Below are 19,388 nucleotides of genomic sequence, written 5' to 3'. Positions count from 1 at the left end.
ATTCAACAATATCACAAAATTGATAGAGTGTATACAGTAAAGAGATCATAATATAAATAGTTTGAAGAAGGATCCCAACCTGAAACATCACCAATCCATGTCCTCCACAGATGCTGCATGCCCGCTGATTTAGACTTTAGAGATACGGCGTCGAAACAGGCCCTTTGGCCCATCGAGTCCACGCCGACAGCGATCATTCCATACACTAGCACTATCCAACAGACTAGGGACAATTTTCAACTGTACCAAAGCCAGTGAAATTATAACCCTGTTCTTCTTTGCAGCGTAGAAGGAACCCAGGGTTTCTGTAGAATGTACAAACTCCATGTGGGCAAGGACCCACAGTCAAGATCAAACCCAGATCTCAGGGGCTGTAAGATAGCAACTCTACCACTGGGCCACCCATTCACTCTAGTACTTAGTGGGGTTTTTTTTGTAAACCAGCATCTGCAGTTCCTTGTGCCTCACAGTATAAAAATTAACAGTTAACGCAAGACTGTACATTTTTAATCCAGGTGATAAGAAGCAAATGAGATAAAGTAGTAAAAGTATAACCGGTGATCAGATAACTCCTGCTAGAACAATTCAAATATACACAGATCGGGCTTTTCTCTGCCAAAGTCATGTCAATACATTGATGTGGGCATTGCACCCCCCAAGGGCGTACAAGTCATCCGCTTCAAGCAGATTTGGGTGAGATGAAACCTGGAAAGATATTTAAGCATTATTTTTTTCTTCTGTCTTTTCAAGCATCACTTTTATTTAACAATTGCAATTGATTGAGTATTGTGCAAGGAGTCTCAAAATCAGAGAGTTATTTGCACAGTATGATATCTGAAGTTCATAACAGATTTTACAACCTTGTGAGTCCAGGTGGGAGACACTCCAATCACTGAAGAATCACAGCACCATTATTCACATAGATTTGATATGCAATCATTCAAATCCATCTGCCTTTGTTTTCGTTATTAACACCTCACATTTTGTCATCATTGGGAGAAACTGAGGGAATCATAATATGTAGATGGGTTCACAGATTCTGAATATTGCAAGCTAGAGTACATGGTTATTTTAAAAGCTTTTAAAAGAACGGCACAGTGGAGCAGCTGGCAAAGCTGCTGTCTCACAGTGCCAGAGACATGGGTTCGATCCTGACCTCAGGCACTGTCTCTGTGTTCTCCCTGTGGTTTCCTCCAGGTGCTCCGGTTTCCTCCTATATCCCAAAGACGTGCGGGCTTGTAAGTTAATTGGCCTTTGTAAACTGCCCCTAATGTGTAGGGAGTGGATGAGAAAGTGGGATAAGATAGAACTAGTGGGGAATAAAAAGGAAACGCAAGACGCTGGTTTATACCAAAGATAGGCACAAAATGTGTAGGAAAGAACTGCAGATGCTGGTTTAAATCGAAGGTAGACACAAAATGCTGGAGTAACTCAGTGGGACAGGCAGCATCTCTGAAGGAAATGGATAGATAATGTTTCGGATCGAGACCTTTCTTCAGAGTGAAATAGAACTAGTGTGAACGGGTGATCGATCGTCGGCATGGACTCAGTGAACTTCAGTTTGTTTCCATGCTGTATCTTTCAATCAATTTACTACCTCCAGTTTTTTGCCCCTAAATGGCCTGTTTCCATGCTGTATCTCGACACAAAACTAAACTTAATTAGCTATAAGTTGATGTGGAATAGGCATTTTTTGATATTTAGCTTGAATTCATAGCCCAATCAGCCTCACCTGCAGCCAAGTCCACTTATTTGAACACCCATCATATATCAAGTTGAGACAAAGAAATAGAATTTACAGTGGCAATGTAAGTCGAGGGAATGTTACACGCACTGCATTCTTCTAATAATGTCATTATTGACGATACTGATGTGTTTGACATCTGCATTTTGATAGCTTTTTTAAAAAAAATTCGTGGTGCATCAATTACTCCAAGGTGGCTGAGGTTGTTATAGACACCACTGACATTGAAATGAATCAAGAAATGTGTAACGTCATAACGCAAACATCGGCCTGATCCCATGAAGTGGAACGTTGCTTACTTTAATTCCGATTTTCCACTTTGTGAAGTTAGTATAGTTTCCGTGTACTCTGATGGCTTTCAGGGTGACTGCTCCCATAACAGTGAGATGCAGTGATTGCATTATGTTTTGAGGTAAAGGAAGGAAAGCAAATTTTCTGTGTAGTGCCGTTTATAGACACTTCTCATTGTGAATGATGTGTAACCTCTAATATAAAAATCATACAATTTTAGTGTCGTATAGATCCTTTAAATGTGGAAGTCTGGCTTCATATTAAATGTATGTGGAGTTTTCATTTAAAATGGTAATCTGCCCTTCTTCCTGTTTAACTAGTTATCATCTCAAAAATGATTAAAGGCTTCCAGTATTTATTTTTGGAAGCAATTTTTGAATTACACCTTTTCACAAATAAGAGCTAGGTATTGAACAGTTTTTACTGTGTTTTTTCCCTCATTCATGAGGTATTGCAGACAAATAAATGTTTAGTTCCTGGAAATAGTAGTTAGTACATCCCAAGTTATTTTCTTTGTCTTGTCTACATGTCTGAGCCATTTTGCAATTTGTGGATATGCAAGTCTAAAACCAGTGAGCAACTGCACGCACCTTATGAATTGGTCCCTGGCCATCTGTTGTTTTATGAAAAATACAGCTTGTGTTTTAGGTTTTGCATGAATGTGTAGGAAGGGTTTGACATTCCTATTGTTTGTGCTCAAATGCAAATAATCTTTAGATTGCTAAATCTAGATGTACTTGGCCAGAGGCACATAGGAAGAAAAGTATAATTCCAGCTGCCAAATTATATTTATTTGATGCACTGGTTAAATCTGCACAGAATAACACCCCTACAAAACAAAACATCTCACCACATTGTCAGTACAAGTTAACAGCTTGTAATCAAGTATAGTACCCGAATGTGTTTTTGCATGCAAATGTTCAAGCATTTTAAGCTGAGCTTTTAAAAGTATGCAAACCTGTGTTGCATGGAAAGATTTTAAGCGATTACCTCCAAGTAGTATTCTTGAAGTATTTATACCCTGCTTTCTGACCTTTTTTTTAAATGTGATGGACTTCCCTGAACCATGCACATCTAAGATACATGAAAAGGTATCTATTGTAAACAGATCCATCCAGTGCATATAATCTACTTGTAAAAATGGTCTATGTCAACATTGTGTTTATTTACAGAGGATCATTTACTGAGACCGCTTTGTACATTGCACTGTTTCTTAAAGATATGGGAACTATTGCCAGTGGAGGCTGTGTGCATTCATCTTTATGTTCAGAGACAGCAGAAGTTTAGCACTGAACATAGACACAAAATGCTGGGGTAACTCAGCGGGTGAGGCAGCATCTCTGGAGAGAAGGAATGGGCGACGTTTCGGGTCGAGACTGAAGAAGGGACTCCACCCGAAACGTCACCCATTCCTTCTCTCCAGAGATGCTGCCTCACCCGCTGAGTTACTCCAGCATTTTGTGTCTACCCTCGATTTAAACCAGTATCTGTAGTTCTTTACTGAACAGTTGGTGGTATGGTTTTGTTTATGAAATTGGTCTTTTTTTTAAATCTATGATGAATGTTTTTATGAACAGAGAAAAAAAAGAACAGTTTCCTATTGGCAATGAACTGCTACCAAATCCCCAAATGCCAAAATATTATTCACCTGAATTTTATCGGAAAAACCTCAGTCTCCCCCATCCCCCCCCCCCCCCCAGGTAACTTCCATCACTGTCCCGTTTAATTACGCTGGTTAAATGGGACAATAAAGAGCGTTAGCTCGGAGAAGGGGGCACTGAATGTGCAATACATGGAAGTCCTGAATTGTGGTCAATTATCCCTGGCTGTTTTTCTGTCAGCAGTCCACTCGACAGTTCATGCAACCTAGGGTAGAAACACAATGTTGTGCCATATTTTTCACTATGCTGGGAATCCATCTAAATATCTGGTTCGAGATTAGATCAGGTACAGGCAGTACTTCTCCATCCCTTTCAATGAAAGGGGGTTGCCACAAGGGTTCTAACTAGTTCATTTGATATTTTGTTAAAGAATAAACAAGTTTTAGATTATTCAATATTTAAAAAATAAAATTAATACTTTAATATTTTTTTAATGATTATGCAATTGACAAACAATCAGTGTTATGGCAGTCTGCATTGTTAGTTAAGTCAGGAGAGTGGCTTAACTGGTTGTCAGCAGTTTCCTGCTTTCAAATGGATGTAGCCGGTTTTGTCCTAGTCACCCTCCACGTAATCCCATTATGTCGAGGGAGCCCATGTCAACATACAGGGCCTCTCTGTTGAGATTTATCAGGCGGGCTCTGGACTCCACTGGGCAAGTCTGAACAGTGGAGGTTAGTGCTGAGGAAAGGGGTTGTGCTGCTTACCTCAGATTCTAGGTTTTGTTTGTTGGTCATCTATCTATAACGTCAAAAATATCCCCTCCAGTTTTTTATTCCCTCTTAAACGGACGGGGTAATGCTTTGTTTTTGGGGGAAAGTCGCATCGGAGATATTAATATGCATTCTAATTTTTTCCATTCACAGGGTAGTTCATTTTTGTTGGAGGCTGTTTGGCAGTGGTGGGCTTTAACACTGAATCTTTGCACATGATTAGCACGCAACAAAAGCTTTTCACTGTTCCTCTTGATTTTGAAACTGGTCTCATTTCAGTTTCTCAGTTTAGTTTGAAGATAGACACAAAAAGCTGGAGTAACTCAGCAGGACTGTTACTCCATTTCTCTATTAGGTCTACGACCCTCCACAAGGAAGAATTTACAAGGGCAACTCCATTAATGCATTGCACAATGTTAATACGTATTACTGGGTTTTATTTCGTATTTAGCTAATGTATCAACATCATATTCATATTATTCAGGACATCAAAGTGCAGAAACATTTTTTAACACTATTAATTGCAACCGCAAACATATTTTACATCCCAGCACCTCAGCACAATAAAGCTCCTGTAAAATGTTTCCTCAATTCAAGCAAAAAGACCTGGATAGGAAACACTGAATTTTAAATTATTAGTGGTGCCCACAAGAATTTGGGATGGCAGTATTTTGCTTGTCCAAGAATGGAGAGAAGTTAAAGGATCTATAAAAACAGGTTGGTTACGCCAGAGCTATGTACCTGTACAAATGAATGTAATGCATGCAAATCATTCTTCATACAAAATTATATTTCAGCTCACTGCAGTTGAAGTCACACTCTGAATCTCCCCATAGAAAAGAAATCTGTGGTGATTGCCTGTGACCTTCCCACGTTCAAATAACTCATTCAAACCACAGAGGGTTTCACTGGTATGTTTTTGATCATTTTATAAATACAGGCCAGTTATGTTTAAAAGCAACATGCGCTCATGGTGTCTTTAACTCATTATGGAAACTTAGTTTGTGGGAAGGGAGATGCAGTGAGAAGAGCGAAAGATAAAAGAAAATATTTTCAGATGGTTTAGCATGCATGCTTAAGATCGGAAGTTCAATCCTAGATCTGTTCTGCATTAGCTGAAAATGTAGAAGGACGAACGCTGAGTGTCGATTAAAAGGAAAAAAACAATCAGGAATTTTGCTTTGATTTAAATCCAAAGTACCAAGCTGTAGTGCATTGTAATGTCAACTGTTCTGCCTCCTAAATTCAAGTATCTGACTTTCACCATCAAGTTCCAAGCACAAACAAAAATGTACCTGGAGTTTACCTGAAGGAATTGCAGGCATCAACTTGGTGCTTTTAGGAAATGAAGGGAAAAGACTGCCTGAGAAAATAAATCTTAAGGGCTACACAGCGCCTCAAATGCGCTCCACCAAATGGCTATTTATTAAGTAATATAGAGCCTCCTTGGGGGAATTTGTCCTTTATGGCAGGTCACTGTCATAAAATATATACCATGAGATCTTTCAGCATGACAGCTGCTGTGCCCCTCATTGCACTGCAACTATCAAAAAAGCAGTAGACAATAGATTCAACAGCACTATAACCACCAGCAAGCACACAAAAAAACAGCTACTGCAAAAACAGCTGTGCTGGAGTGAGTTCCAGAGTGTAACCCAATCTTGGGGGGGTTTGAGTCAGTTGATGTTCACAAACCACCAAACTCCCGCTCTCACAGAGTATGAAAGCTGAACCCCTTGATTGTATTACATCCTGGCAACACACAAGCACTCAGTTTCGCAGCGATTGTGGCACACATCTTGAAATATGCAAAGCCTCTGTTTACATATAGATAGCATTCAATTTTAGTATCAGCTCTTAAAGCATTAGTCACAGTATTTTGTCATTGTCACTGCTGGAATTCCTGTTTATTCTATATGTAGGAGTTACATCTGTTCTACAATTTACTGTTCCACTTCTGTTTTGAAGAAGAAATTTCAAGTTTAAAAAAAAACGTGGTACAATGCTATCACACTTCTTGAATATTATTTACTCGATTTCAATTTAGTTTAGAGCTACAGCGTGGGAAAAGGCCCATCGGCCCACCCAGCCCACACCGACCATTGATCACCCGTTCACACTCGTTCTAAGTTATCCCACTTTCTCATTTACTCCCTGCACATTAGGGCAAGTTACCAAGAGGCTAATTAAGCTACAAAACCCACGTCTTTGGGATATGGGAGGAAACAAGAGCACTTGGAAGTAGCCCACACAGTCAGAGGGAGAACGTTCAAACTCCACACAGACAGCACCGAAGTTCAGGATTGAACCTGTTTTTCTGGCACCGTGAGGTAGCAGATCGACTAACTGAGCCACTTTGCGGCTCGAGTTTGCTGGTCAAAGCTATTTTGATGTTTACAATTTTACATGCATTACCAGAATTAAACCACCTTCAGAAAGAGACATATTTACATTCAACATTCCAAATGTTCAATAACCATGAAAAACACATAATTCATATGCACATCTCAATCCATGAACTATACACAATATTATAAGGTACAAAAGCCTGATTGTTACAATTTTCTTCACACAATAGTAAACCAAATGCTGATTCCTCAACAAAAATCTAATTCAAATAATTTCTGTAATAAAGAACCCAAAACAGACACAAAAGCTGTCTACCAATTGAGCTAAAAAAAACTATCATTCTTAATCTTCTCAGTCAACCTAGAAATTACAATCTTCTCTAATTTCTCAAGATTTCAGCCCCAGTCTATGCTTCTAACAGGATTGTTTATATTTTTTAAAAAGTCATTATTTGGACTAAGAGAAATAAACAATGCTCACATTACCATATTAAAATTAAAATAAACATCATGCTCCATTTTTTTCCTTCCAGTCAGGTAACGAGGGTGAGACAATCCATTTAAGGCCTAATCCACCAAAGTAACACCAGAGCTAATCCCCACACATTTTACCAAGCTCGCAAGCCTGCATTCATTACCTCTGAGAACTTAAATGCATAAGAGGTTGCGAGGGAACCAAAATCAATAAGACACTTTCTCAGACAGAAGAAACACAATATAGTATTAAATATTAGCCCATTATTGAGAAACCACAACAGGCGAAAACAGAAAATCTCCTGAAGTGCCATTATGGTACCAATTAAGTGATAGATAGATAAATAATAACATTTCAAAAATGGGGAAAGGGACATTTGGGGAATGAGGGTGGGGGGGAGAAGGGGATGTTAAAAGGGATTAAAGTAGAACAATCAACACAAAAGTCTGTGAAATGGACAGCGAGGGAGGATGGATCAGCATGTGGGACAAGAGTGGAGTTGAATGCGCACATGTGCCTCTCTGAGTAAGTGTGAATGAGAATCGGGTCATGTAGCCTTCAAAGGGGTGAGCACGCATGTTTAGTGCAAAGTAATAGTGACTGTACACAAGTACATAAGAGCATATTTAAATGAACGACTGATACCCATCGAGTGAGTGTAAAGGTGAGTGTAAAGGTGCCCGAGTGCATCCAAAAGAATAGGTATGCTTGTGTATATCAACAAGTCCGAGTGTATAAATGTGTGTGTGTCTTTAAGAGAAAGTGTGGGTGAACGAGTGTGCGTGTGTAACCAAGTGCACAAATAAACTCACTGGGGTAAGTGAATGCTTTAACTAATAAGATGGCGAGTTCGTGCACAAGAGTTAATAACTGAGATAGTGAAACTGAGTTTATGTGATAAACTGTGCTGCATGAATGAGTGAATAGGAGTGTTTATGCAAAGGAGTGTTGAGAATTTGTGCGAGAAAACAAGAGCACGTCTGATATAGTTTGTTTACTTGTTCCTGAGTGAATGAGTTTGTATTAAGTGTAGGCACAGGTGAATGATTGTATGTGTATGCATGCAAGTGGATGTGTTAACCCCGTGTTTCTGCACGACACTGCATTTATCTGCGTGTTTGTGTTTATTGTGTTTGTGCGTGATTTTCTCTGCATGAATTTGATCATTGGCGTAACTGCGTTCATCTGCATGTTTATTTCTGCACCATGTTGGTTCACGTGGCCCTGTACATGCACATGGTGGTGTTTGTCCTCACAACTGTTTGTACACACAATCGTATTTGTGCACGATTGTCTGTCCATGTGATTCTGTGCGTGATTGTCCATGTGATCATGTTTGTGCATAATGCCTGTTTACACGCGGAATTGTGTTTGTCCATGTTACTGACTACTGCTTGCCTGCATGACCATTTTTATCTGCGCGATGTGTAAGATTGTTTGTCCCCATGTGATTCTTTTTACGTGATTTGTGTTAGTCCATGTAATACATCTACAATTCCATTTGTCTGCATTAGTCCACATGACTATGTTTGCATGATTTGCCTGTCTGGCTCACTATGCCTGTCCGTGTACCCATTGCCAGTGAACAAAGGTTTCAAAGGTGCACAAGTGCAAATGTAAGACAAAAAAGCTGGAGAAACTCAGTGGGTGAGGCAGCATTGATGGATATCCATGGATGCTGCCTTACGCGCTGAGTTTCTCCAGTTTTTTTTATCTACCTTCGATTTTTCCAGCATCTAGTTCTTTCTTAAACAAGTGTAAATGTGAATGTGCAGTCACATGAATGAGTGTGTGTATGTTTGTACATACACAAACAAGGATGTGTACATACAAGTGTGTAAATGTGGAAGTGTTCTTGGATGGGTTGTGCCTTTGTGTCTGAGTGTGCATGTGGGTGAGTTGTGTCTGAGTGTGTGCATGAGTGACTTGTGTCTTTGTGCGCACACGAGTTTTGTTTTTGTGTCCGAGTGTGTATAAGGGCGAGTTGTTTTTGTGTGCAATGGGGCGAGTTGTGTTTTTGTGTCTGTGTGTACATGAGCGAGTTGTGTCTTTGTGTGTAAGACTGTTTACACATCTGTGTGTGTTGTGGAGTGTGGGAGAGGGGGGGGGGGTTAAGTTGTTGAGCACTACTCCCAGACCCCATACAGCCCAAAAGCGCACAAACACACATGCAACCTCCCAGCCCCTTTGCTTACCTTCCGTCCCTCTACCACATGAATGCTGAGGCTGTCTGCAGTTTCACAAGGAAGAGAAGGGGAAGAGTTGGTGGAGATGGCATCTGAATCCTCGCTCTCTCTCTGTTTGTCCCAGGCTAATCTCTCTCTCGCTCTTGCTCTGCCCCTTCCCTCTGGCGTCGCTCTCCTGCGGCTGCCCGCCAACAACGCGGCGCTGTGCGAGGGCGGGCGGGCGGGCGGGCGGGCCGAGGTTTTTGTTGAAGGGATGGGGAGAGGTTTGTATGAGAGTGAGTGAGAAGCAGAGCCCAGGGTAACACCGTAACCACAGGACACCGCGCACCCCGCAGTAACCGCCGCGCTCATTGGCCCGCGCCCGCCGCCCGCGCCCCCGCGCGCCAATCCGCGCCAAGGAGAAAGAGGACTGAATTGATTTAAAAGCTCTGGGTCCATAAACCAAAGATTATAGAGGAGCTCCTCTAGTATTTTTGCCATAAACAATGTTGCAGCGGGTGGGAGAGGCAGGATCTTGCCTGACTAAACCCACCTCACCAGGGTCTTGCCTGACCAAACCCACCCCACCAGGGTCTTGCCTGACCAAACCCACCCCACCAGGGTCTTGCCTGACCAAACCCACCCCACCAGGGTCTTGCCTGACCAAACCCACCCCACCAGGGTCTTGCCTGACCAAACCCACCCCACCAGGGTCTTGCCTGACCAAACCCACCCCACCAGGGTCTTGCCTGACCAAGCCCACCACACCAGGGTCTTGCCTGACCAAACCCACCCCACCAGGGTCTGGCCTGACCAAACCCACCCCACCAGGGTCTTGCCTGACCAAACCCACCCCACCAGGGTCTTGCCTGACCAAACCCACCCCACCAGGGTCTTGCCTGACCAAACCCACCCCACCAGGGTCTTGCCTGACCAAACCCACCCCACCAGGGTCTTGCCTGACCAAACCCACCCCACTAGGGTCTCCCCTGCCAACCCCCCCAGGGTCTTCCTTACAAAAATACTAGGGTCTTCCACACACCAGAGCTTTCTCAACACCAGAGCTTTCTTGCTGGCCAAACACAGGGTCTTCCTTTCCCAAAACAGGGTCTTGACTGCCAACCCCCCAGGATCTTCCCCATACCAGAGTTTTCTCAACACCAGAGTCTTCCAAACACATGGTCCTTCCAACACGGGCTTCCCAAGCCTCAGGGTCTTGCCGGCCAAACACAAGGGCCTTTCCCAAAACAGGGTCTTCCCAACACTGGGTCTTCCAGGCACCAGATTCTTTCCAACACGGGGTACTTCCCAAGCCTCAGGGTCTTCCCCAAACCCCAGGGTCTTCAACCAACAGCTTTGGGCTGCAACACTGGCACCTGGGGTTCAACTGGCAATGACCTCAGCAAATACCCAGGGTAAGGCTGTGTCAAGGATTTAGGAAGAGTGAAGGGCGGTGACTGTGAGAAAAGGGAGTAAGTGTGAAATGCAGGAGATCCTGGTGGCTGTACCTAATGAAAACAGGTACACCCTCTTTGGAGCCATCAGGGCAGATGACGCTTCCAGTCCGAGCGGCGCACTGGTCGGTGGCTCTAATCCTGGCGACGAGACTCGACCGATGAGACCGATGTCGGCCATAGTGGTGGGTGACTCCATTGTCCGAGGTGCGGACGGGAGATTCTGTGGCGGCAAGCGTTGCCTCCCTGGTGCCAGGGTTCAAGATGTCTCGGACTGACTTCAGAACATCCTCCTGAGGGAAGGTGAAGTAGTTGTGCATGTGGGCACAAACGATGGCGGGAAGAAGAGGAAGGAGGTTCTGCAACGTGAGTTTAGAGAGTTAGGAAGTAGACTGAAAAGCAGGACTTCTAGGGTGGTTATCTCTGGATTGCTTCCAATACCTCGTGCTAGTGAGGACAGGAGCAGGGAGATAGAGGATCTGAATAAGGGGCTGGTGCAGGGAGCAATCATTTAGATTTACAGACCACTGGGATCTCTTCTGAGGTAGGGGTGACCTCTACAATAGGGGTGACCTCTACAATAGGGAGTGGGACCAACGTTCTGGCAGGCAGGTTTGCTAGTGCTACGCGTGTGGGTTTAAACTAAATAACGGGGGGGGAGGGGTTGACAAATTGGGAGCATAAAGATGGAGTTAAAGGGGAAGTGCGTACAGGAAAAGTTACAAAAGACTCCTGAATTAATGGGAAGGAAAGTTCGAGAAGGGATAAGAGAATAAAGTCGGGGGCAATAGTAACTGAGGTGGATACTGAAGTTAAAGTGTTGTATATGAATGCGCGAAGTATAAGAAATAAAGTGGATGAGCTTGAGACTCAGTTAGAGATTGGCAAGTTTGATGTTGTGGGAATTACAGAGACATGGCTGCAAGAGGACCAGGGCTGGGAACTGAATATTCAAGAGTATACGTCCTATCGAAAAGACAGTCAGGTGGGCAGAGGGGGCGGGATAGCTCTGTTGGTAAGGAATGAAATTCAGTCCCTTGCGAGGGGTGACATAGAATCAGGAGATGTAGAGTTCGTATGGATAGAACTGAGGAACTGTAATGGTAAAAATACCCTAATGGGAATACCCTAACAGGTCCCCAAACAATAGCCTGGATATAGGGTGCAAGTTGAATCAAGAGTTAAAATTGGCATGTAGCAAAGGTAATGCTCCAGTGGTTATGGGAGATTTCAACATGCAGATAGACTGGGAAAATCAGGTTGGTACTGGTCCCCAAGAAAGGGAGTTTGTGGAGTGCCTCCGAGCTGGATTCTTGGTGCAGCTTGTACTGGAGCCCGCCAGGGAGAAGGCAATTCTGGATTTAGTGTTGTTTGATGAACCCGATTTGATAAGGGAACTCAAGGTAAAGGAGCCATTAGGAGGTAGTGACCATAATATGATGTTTTAATCTACAATTTGAGAGGGAGAAGGGAAAATCGTATTACAGTTGAGCAAAGGGGAGTATGGAGGCATGAGGGAGGAACTGGCCAAAGTTGACTGGAAAGATACCCTAGCAGGGATGACAGTGGAACAAAAATGGCAGGTATTTCTGGGAATAATACAGAAGGTACAGGATCAGTTCATTCCAAAGAGGAAGAAAGATTCTAAGGGGAGTAAGAGGCAACCATGGCTGACAAGGGAAGTCAAGGACAGTTTAAAACGAAAAGAGAAGATGTATAACATAGCAACGATGAGCGGGCAGTCAGAGGATTGAGAAATGTTTAAAGAACAACAGAAGGTAACTAAAAAGGCAATAAGGGGAGAAAAGATGAAGTATGAAGGAAAGGTACACAAAAATGCTGGAGAAACTCAGCGGGTGTAGCATCTATGGAGCGAAGGAAATAGGTGACGTTTCGGGCCGAAACCCTTCTTCAGTATGAAGGAAAGCTAGCCAAGAATATAAAGGAGATAGTAAAAGCTTCTTTAGGTATGTGAAGAGGAAGAAAATAGTTAAGACAAATGTGAGTCCCTTGAAGACAGAAACATGTGAATTTATTATGGGGAACAAAGAAATGGCAGACAAGTTGAACAGGTACTTTTGATCTGTCTTCACTAAGGAAGACACAAACAATCTACCAGATGTACTTGTGGTCAGAGGAGGAACTGAAGGAAATACACATTAGGCAGGAAATGGTGTTGGGCAGACTGATGGGACTGAAAGCTAATAAATCCCCAGGGCCTGATGGTCTGCATTCCAGGGTATTTAAAGAAGTGGCTCTAAAAATCGTGGATGCATTGGTGATAATTTTCCAATGTTCTATAGATTCTGAATCAGTTCCTGAGGATTGGAGGGTAGCTAATGTTATCCCACTTTTTAAGAAAGGAGGGAGAGAGAAAACAGAATTATAGACCAGTTAGCCTCACATAGGTGGTGGGGATGATGCTGGAGTCAATTATTAAAGATGAAATAGCGGCACATTTGGTTAGCAGTAACGGGATTGGTCTGAGTCAGCAGGATTTACGAAGGAGAAATCATGCCTGACTAATCTTCTGGAATTTTTTGAGGATGTAACTAGAAAAATGTACGAGGTGGAGCCAGTGGATGTAGGGTACCTGGACTTTCAGAAAGCCTTTGATAGGTCCCACATGGGAGATTAGTGGGCAAAATTAGAACACATGGTATTGGAGGTAGGATACTGATATGGATAGAAAATTGGTTGGCAGACGGGAAACAAACAGTAGGGATTAACGGGTCCCTTTCAGAATGGCAGGCAATGACTAGTGGGGTACCGCAAGGCTCTGTGCTGGGACCGCAGATATTTACAATATACATTAATGATTTAGATGAAGGGTTAAAAGTAACATTAGCTAATTTGCAGATGACTCAAAGCTGCGTGGCAGTGTGAACTATGAGGAGGATGCAGGGTACACACAGGGTGAGGGGGCAGATGCATGCAGATGCAGATTAATGTGGATAAATGTGAGGTTATCCACTTTGGTGGCAAGAACAGGAATGCAGATCATTATTTGAATGGTGTCGTTAGGAAAAGGAGAAGCACAACGAGATCTGGGTTTACTTTTACATCAGTCACTGAAAGTAAGCATGCAGGTACAACAGGCAATGAAGAAATCTAATGGCATGTTGGCCTTCATAACAAGAGGAGTTGAGTATAGGCGCAGAGGTCCTTCTGCAGTTGTACAGGGCCCTGGTGAGACCACACCTAGAGTATTGTGTGCAGTTTTGGCCTCCAAATTTGAGGAAGGACATTCTTGCTATTGAGGGAGTACAGCGTAGGTTCACGAGGTTAATTCCCGGGATGGCTGGATTATCATATGTTGAAAGAATGTAGCGACTGGGCTTGTATACACTGGAATTTAGAAGGATGAAGAGGGATCTTATTGAAACATAAGATTATTGAGGGATTGGACAAGCTAGAGGCATGAAACATGTTCCCGATGAGTGCAAAACTAGGAGCCACAATTTAAGAATAAGGGGTAGGCCATTTAGAACTGAGATGAGGAAAAACTCTTTCACCCAGAGAGTTGTGAATCTGCGGAATTCTCTGCCTCAGATGGCAGTGGAGGCCGATTCTTTGGATGCTTTCAAGAGAGAGTTAGATAGAGCCCTTAAAGATTGCAGAGTCAAGGGATATGGGGAGAAGGCAGGAACGGAGAACTGATGGTGGATGATCAGCCATGATCACAGTGAATGGCGGTGCAGTCTCGAAGGGCCGAATGGCCTATTCCTGCACCTATTGTCCATTGTGTAATGGCTGGGGCTGTAAAAACAGAGGTTCAACTGTGGCTGGGGCTGTAAATACTGAGGGGAAACTGGCGTTGTAAATACAGAGTTCAATTTGTCTGAGGTTGGAAATACTGATGAGAAACTGTGTATTGGGCTATAAATGTTGGGGTTCAATTGTCATCTAGGGCTGCAAATACAGAAACTAAACTGGGATCTGGAGCTGTAAAATAGGGTTCAATTGTGGCTGGGGCTGTAAATACAGATATGAAACTAGGATCTGGGGCTGTAGGGGTTCATTTGTGATCTGGGACTACCAATACAGAGGTTAAATTAGGGTCGATCTGGGACTACCAATACAGAGGTTAAATTAGGGTCCAAAAATGCAAATATTGGGGTTAATTTTGGAACTGGGTTTCGCTAATACAGAAATTAAATTGTGATCTGCAACTGCACACGGTACAATTCAATTGTGATCTGGGGCTGTAAATACCTGGATGAAAGTACAGGCTGAGGACACGGGTCGAACTGAAATTGGAAACACAGGAGTTAAACTCGGAGAAAGGCCTGAAACTACTGCAGTTAAATTTTGATCTGGGGTTGCAAATATTGGGGTCCAGTTTTGATCTGGGTCTGAGGATACCTGGATTAAACAATAGCACGAGAAGCTGCACATACTAAGGTCAAACTGGGTACTGGAAATGGAAGTACAGGAGTTAAACTGGGTGGTGTACACCCCTGCGTTAGCAACTGTGGTGCTAAAATGGACATGGTTGTTGGCTACAGGTTCGTGAGGTATAAACATTGCCAACATTTTGTCCTGGACCAACCACATTGAAGCTGCAGCCAAAAGAACCCACCAAAGCCTCTACCTCCTCAGAAGACTGGGAAGGTTTAGCATGTCCCCAATGATACTTAACTTCTTCAGATGCACTGTGCACAGCATCCTATCCTGATGCATCACAGTTTGGTTTGGCAACAGTTCTGCCCAAGACTGCACGACATCTCAGAGTTGTTGATGTAACCCAGTCCATCACACCAATGAGCCTCCCCCCTCTTTACCTCCCCCCCCACCCCCCCATAACTCCTTATACATCTCCCATTACCTCAGGAAAGCAGCCAACATAATCAAGGACTACTCACACCATTGTCATTCCCTCTTCTCCCCTCTCCTGCCCAGCAGAAGATACAAAATCGTGACAGCATGTACCACCAGATTTAAGATTCTGCATCTTCCCCCATTGTTATCAGACTACTAAATGGTCCTCCCATGAGATAAGGGTATTGTCCCAATCTTCTAACCTACCTCATTGCCAATCCTGCACTTTTTTGTATCTGCACTTTCTCTGTAACTGTAATGATATAATGTTGTAACGCTATATTCTGCACTCTGGTATTTTCTCTTTACACCACCTTTGTTCTTGTATGTGGCTTGATTGTATTCAAGCACTGTATAGTATGATTGGAATGGATAGCATGCGAACAATGTCTTTCACTGTATCGTGGTAGATGTGACATTAATAAAGAGACAAAAGAGACAAGAGTGTTTAATTGTCATATGTACCGACAACAGAACAATGAAATTTTTACTTGTCACAGCTTAGCAGGCTTGTACCAATTACTAAACCAATACCAGATGGGGCTGAGAATGCAGGAGTTAAATTGGGATCTGACGTTGCAAATACTGGGATTGAATTGTGATCTGGGCTGCAAATACCTGGATTAAACTATAAACTAGATGCTGCAGACCCTCAGATCAAACTGGAGTTTGAAACAGGAAGTAACATAGGGAGTGGGGGCTGATAATATTGGGTTCAAATTGGAAACTTGGGTTTCAAATGCTGGGGTAAAATTAGGTAATGGGGTTTGCAAATACGAGGGTTAAATTGGGATATAAGGCTTCAAATATTGGGGTTCATTTATGATCTGGGCTGCATGTACCGAGATCAAATTAGATGTTACAGATAATGGGCTCTGAGAACTGGAGTTGGAAACATGGGTGTTAAATTGGGAGCTGGTGTTGATGAATCCAAGTCTAATGGCACCATGGTGTTTAAATCAGGAGCTAGCTGAGTTAAACTGGGAAATAGTACGAGCAGATTATGGAATGAGCCAGGGAGCTAGAAGATGCAGACACGGGAGTCAGAATGGAAGAGATATAAGGGCCTGTCCCACAACAAATTTTGCTTTTTTCGGCGACTGCCGGCATCATTGACAGATGTATCAAGTCAGCAAAAAATTTTGAACATTTCAAAATCCAGCGGCGACAAAAATAATGTTGCTACATTTGAGGAGACACCGCGCGTCAATACGTCGTCATGCCACGTTACGCCGCATCATGCCGTGACTTTTTCGGTTACCTGATACGTCAGTCAGTGATGCCGAAAAAATCGCCAAGTGGGACAGGCCCTATAATGTGATTTAACCAGGAAATAGAGGCCGCCAAAAAATTATCTTAAAGCAAGAGATGGCGGCTCTAAATACTAGGATTAAAACTGAGAAGTCACAGATTACAGAGTTAAACCGAAACTTGATAGTATAAATATCAGGAAAAAGACAGTTGCATTTTGCGAACGCTGAGCTTAAATTGTAAACCAGATGCTGAAAACTGGTTCCAAATGTGGCTTCAATTTCCCACATTAAAATTCATATGGCATAAATTTTCCTCTCATTAAACTGTCATTTCCAAATTCTCATCAGTACAACTTCCCCTTTAATTTTAAAACACATATATGGGATGCGGGCTCTGTAAGAGCAGCAGTTATCACTCATTCCAACACTGGGCATCCTGCCGTGAGTGATTCACCTCCTGACTCCCCAAGTGTTTCCACCACCCACAAGATAGAACACTTTTCACTTGCCTGATGAGTGAAGCCCCAACAAGCACATTTGGGCATCCTATACACACACCACTCTAAACATCAATTTCCTCTACCAACGGCTGCAGTGAATGCTATCTAACTTTCCATTATGCTGCTGTAGAATCACTTCCTGACACACCCCTGCAGATACTATCTCCAATTTTAAGGCTCTGCCCCATTGTTCTGGACTCTCCTCCCGCAGAGGAAACCCGGTCTATTCTAATGCACCTGGTCTATTCTGATCTAAATCCATGGGGACAAAGACACAGATTCCGGGACAAAAAAACCCACAAACCGCTGGAATAACTCAGCGGGTGTGGTAGCATCCTGGAGAACATGGATAGGTGACGTTTTGGGTCGGGACCCTTTTTCAGACTGATAGTGATGCCCCCCGGGGGGGGGGGGGCAGGAAGAGAAGAAAGCCGGAAGAGAGGAGGGGCAGGACAAAACCTGTCAGGTAATAGATTGATACAGGTAAGGAGGGGGTTTTTTTAATAGGCAGATGGTGGGACAAAGGTTAAAGATGAAGAGACTGAAGGATTAAGATAAAAAGATTGAAGAGTAGCGAATTGTGAAGCTAGAGGAAGGAATGTAAGTGGAAGGGGAGGGGGAGGGCTGATGGAAACACCACCACATGCAGGTTCTTCAAGTCACATGCTGTCCTAAATTGGAAAAATATTGCCAGATCTCCTTTAACGATGGTCTAAATGCTGGAAGTTCTTCCCCAATAGTACTATAGGAATGGGCCAACAAGAGCTCCAGTGGGTCACGAAGACAATTCATTTTCAGACAATTACAGTTTCTTATGTCTCCTCAACTCATCACCACCTTTTCAAGGACAGCAGTAAACTATGGCCTTGCCAGTGACCCTATCATACTGCAAATTAATTTTTAAAACAGCAAAGCAACAAGCATAGAATGATACAGTTGGTAGAACTGCTGCCTCACAAGCTCTAATGACCTGAGTTCAGACCTCCTGTGTTTTCTACGATTGTGTGGGTTTCTCCTGAGTGCTCCAGTTTCCTCCCACATCCCGAAGACGTGCAGGTCAGCAGGCTAATCACTAATCAGCCTCTGTAAATTGACCTCAGTGCATAAGTAAGTGATTGAATTTGTAAAGTAAAATGGGTTAGGGTAGGATTAAAGCAGAAATGAATTAAAAAATATACAAATTGCTGGAGAAAATGGATCAGTGATGTTTCAAGTCGCGACCCTTCTTCGCGAACCTACTTCAGTCCCGATCCGAAACGCCGTCTATTGATGTTCTCCAGAGATGCTGCCTGACCTGTTGAGTTACTCCAGCATGTTGTCTTTTTTTGTAAACCAGCATCTGCATTTCCTTGTGCCTCCAACGAATGTTAGATGATCAGTGTGGACTCAATGGGTCAAGGGATCTGTTTCCATGCAGTGTGACTTTATAGCATGAGCAGGTCACACAATCACTGTCACTGATTCTGGCTAGATGAAGTATACATTCCCAAGGTACACAAAAATGCTGGAGAAACTCAGTGGGTGCAGCAGCATCTATGGAGCGAAGGAAATAAGCAACGTTTCCGGCCGAAACCCTTCTTCGTCTGAAGAAGGGTTTCGGCCCGAAACGTTGCCTATTTCCTTCGCTCCATAGATGCTGCTGCACCCGCTGAGTTTCTCCAGCATTTTTGTGTACCTTCGATTTTCCAGCATCTGCAGTTCCTTCTTATACATTCGGAGCGGTGGGGGCTTGAATCGGGCACGGGGCTTGTTCTCGCGGAGACCCAGGACCGTTGGAGACAGCGGTGGAGGGTCAGAGCGGTGAGGGCTTGAATCGGGCACGGGGCTTGTTCTCGCGGAGACCCAGGACCGTTGGAGACAGCGGTGGAGGGTCGGAGCGGTGGGGGCTTGAATCGGGCACGGGGCTTGTTCTCGCGGAGACCCAGGACCGTTGGAGACAGCGGTGGAGGGTCAGAGCTTACCA

The 19,388-nt window shown here is 43.5% G+C and overlaps 1 protein-coding gene across 1 annotated transcript in view; it reads right to left on the bottom strand.

The window, feature by feature from the left end:
• rere (arginine-glutamic acid dipeptide repeats) overlaps positions 1-9,732 on the bottom strand; it is a 530,103-nt gene extending 520,371 nt beyond the window's left edge. Inside the window, exon 1 of the mRNA XM_033048501.1 lies at positions 9,428-9,732. The gene's annotated coding sequence lies outside the window, so the exon portion shown is untranslated. The remainder of the gene's footprint in view (positions 1-9,427) is intronic.
• Between the last annotated feature and the right edge of the window lie 9,656 nt (positions 9,733-19,388).

Source organism: Amblyraja radiata, chromosome 31, assembly GCF_010909765.2.
Source record: "Amblyraja radiata isolate CabotCenter1 chromosome 31, sAmbRad1.1.pri, whole genome shotgun sequence".
NCBI lineage: Eukaryota > Metazoa > Chordata > Chondrichthyes > Rajiformes > Rajidae > Amblyraja > Amblyraja radiata.
The sequence above is the reverse complement of the archived record's forward strand: the minus strand, read 5'-3'. Positions and strand labels throughout refer to the sequence as shown.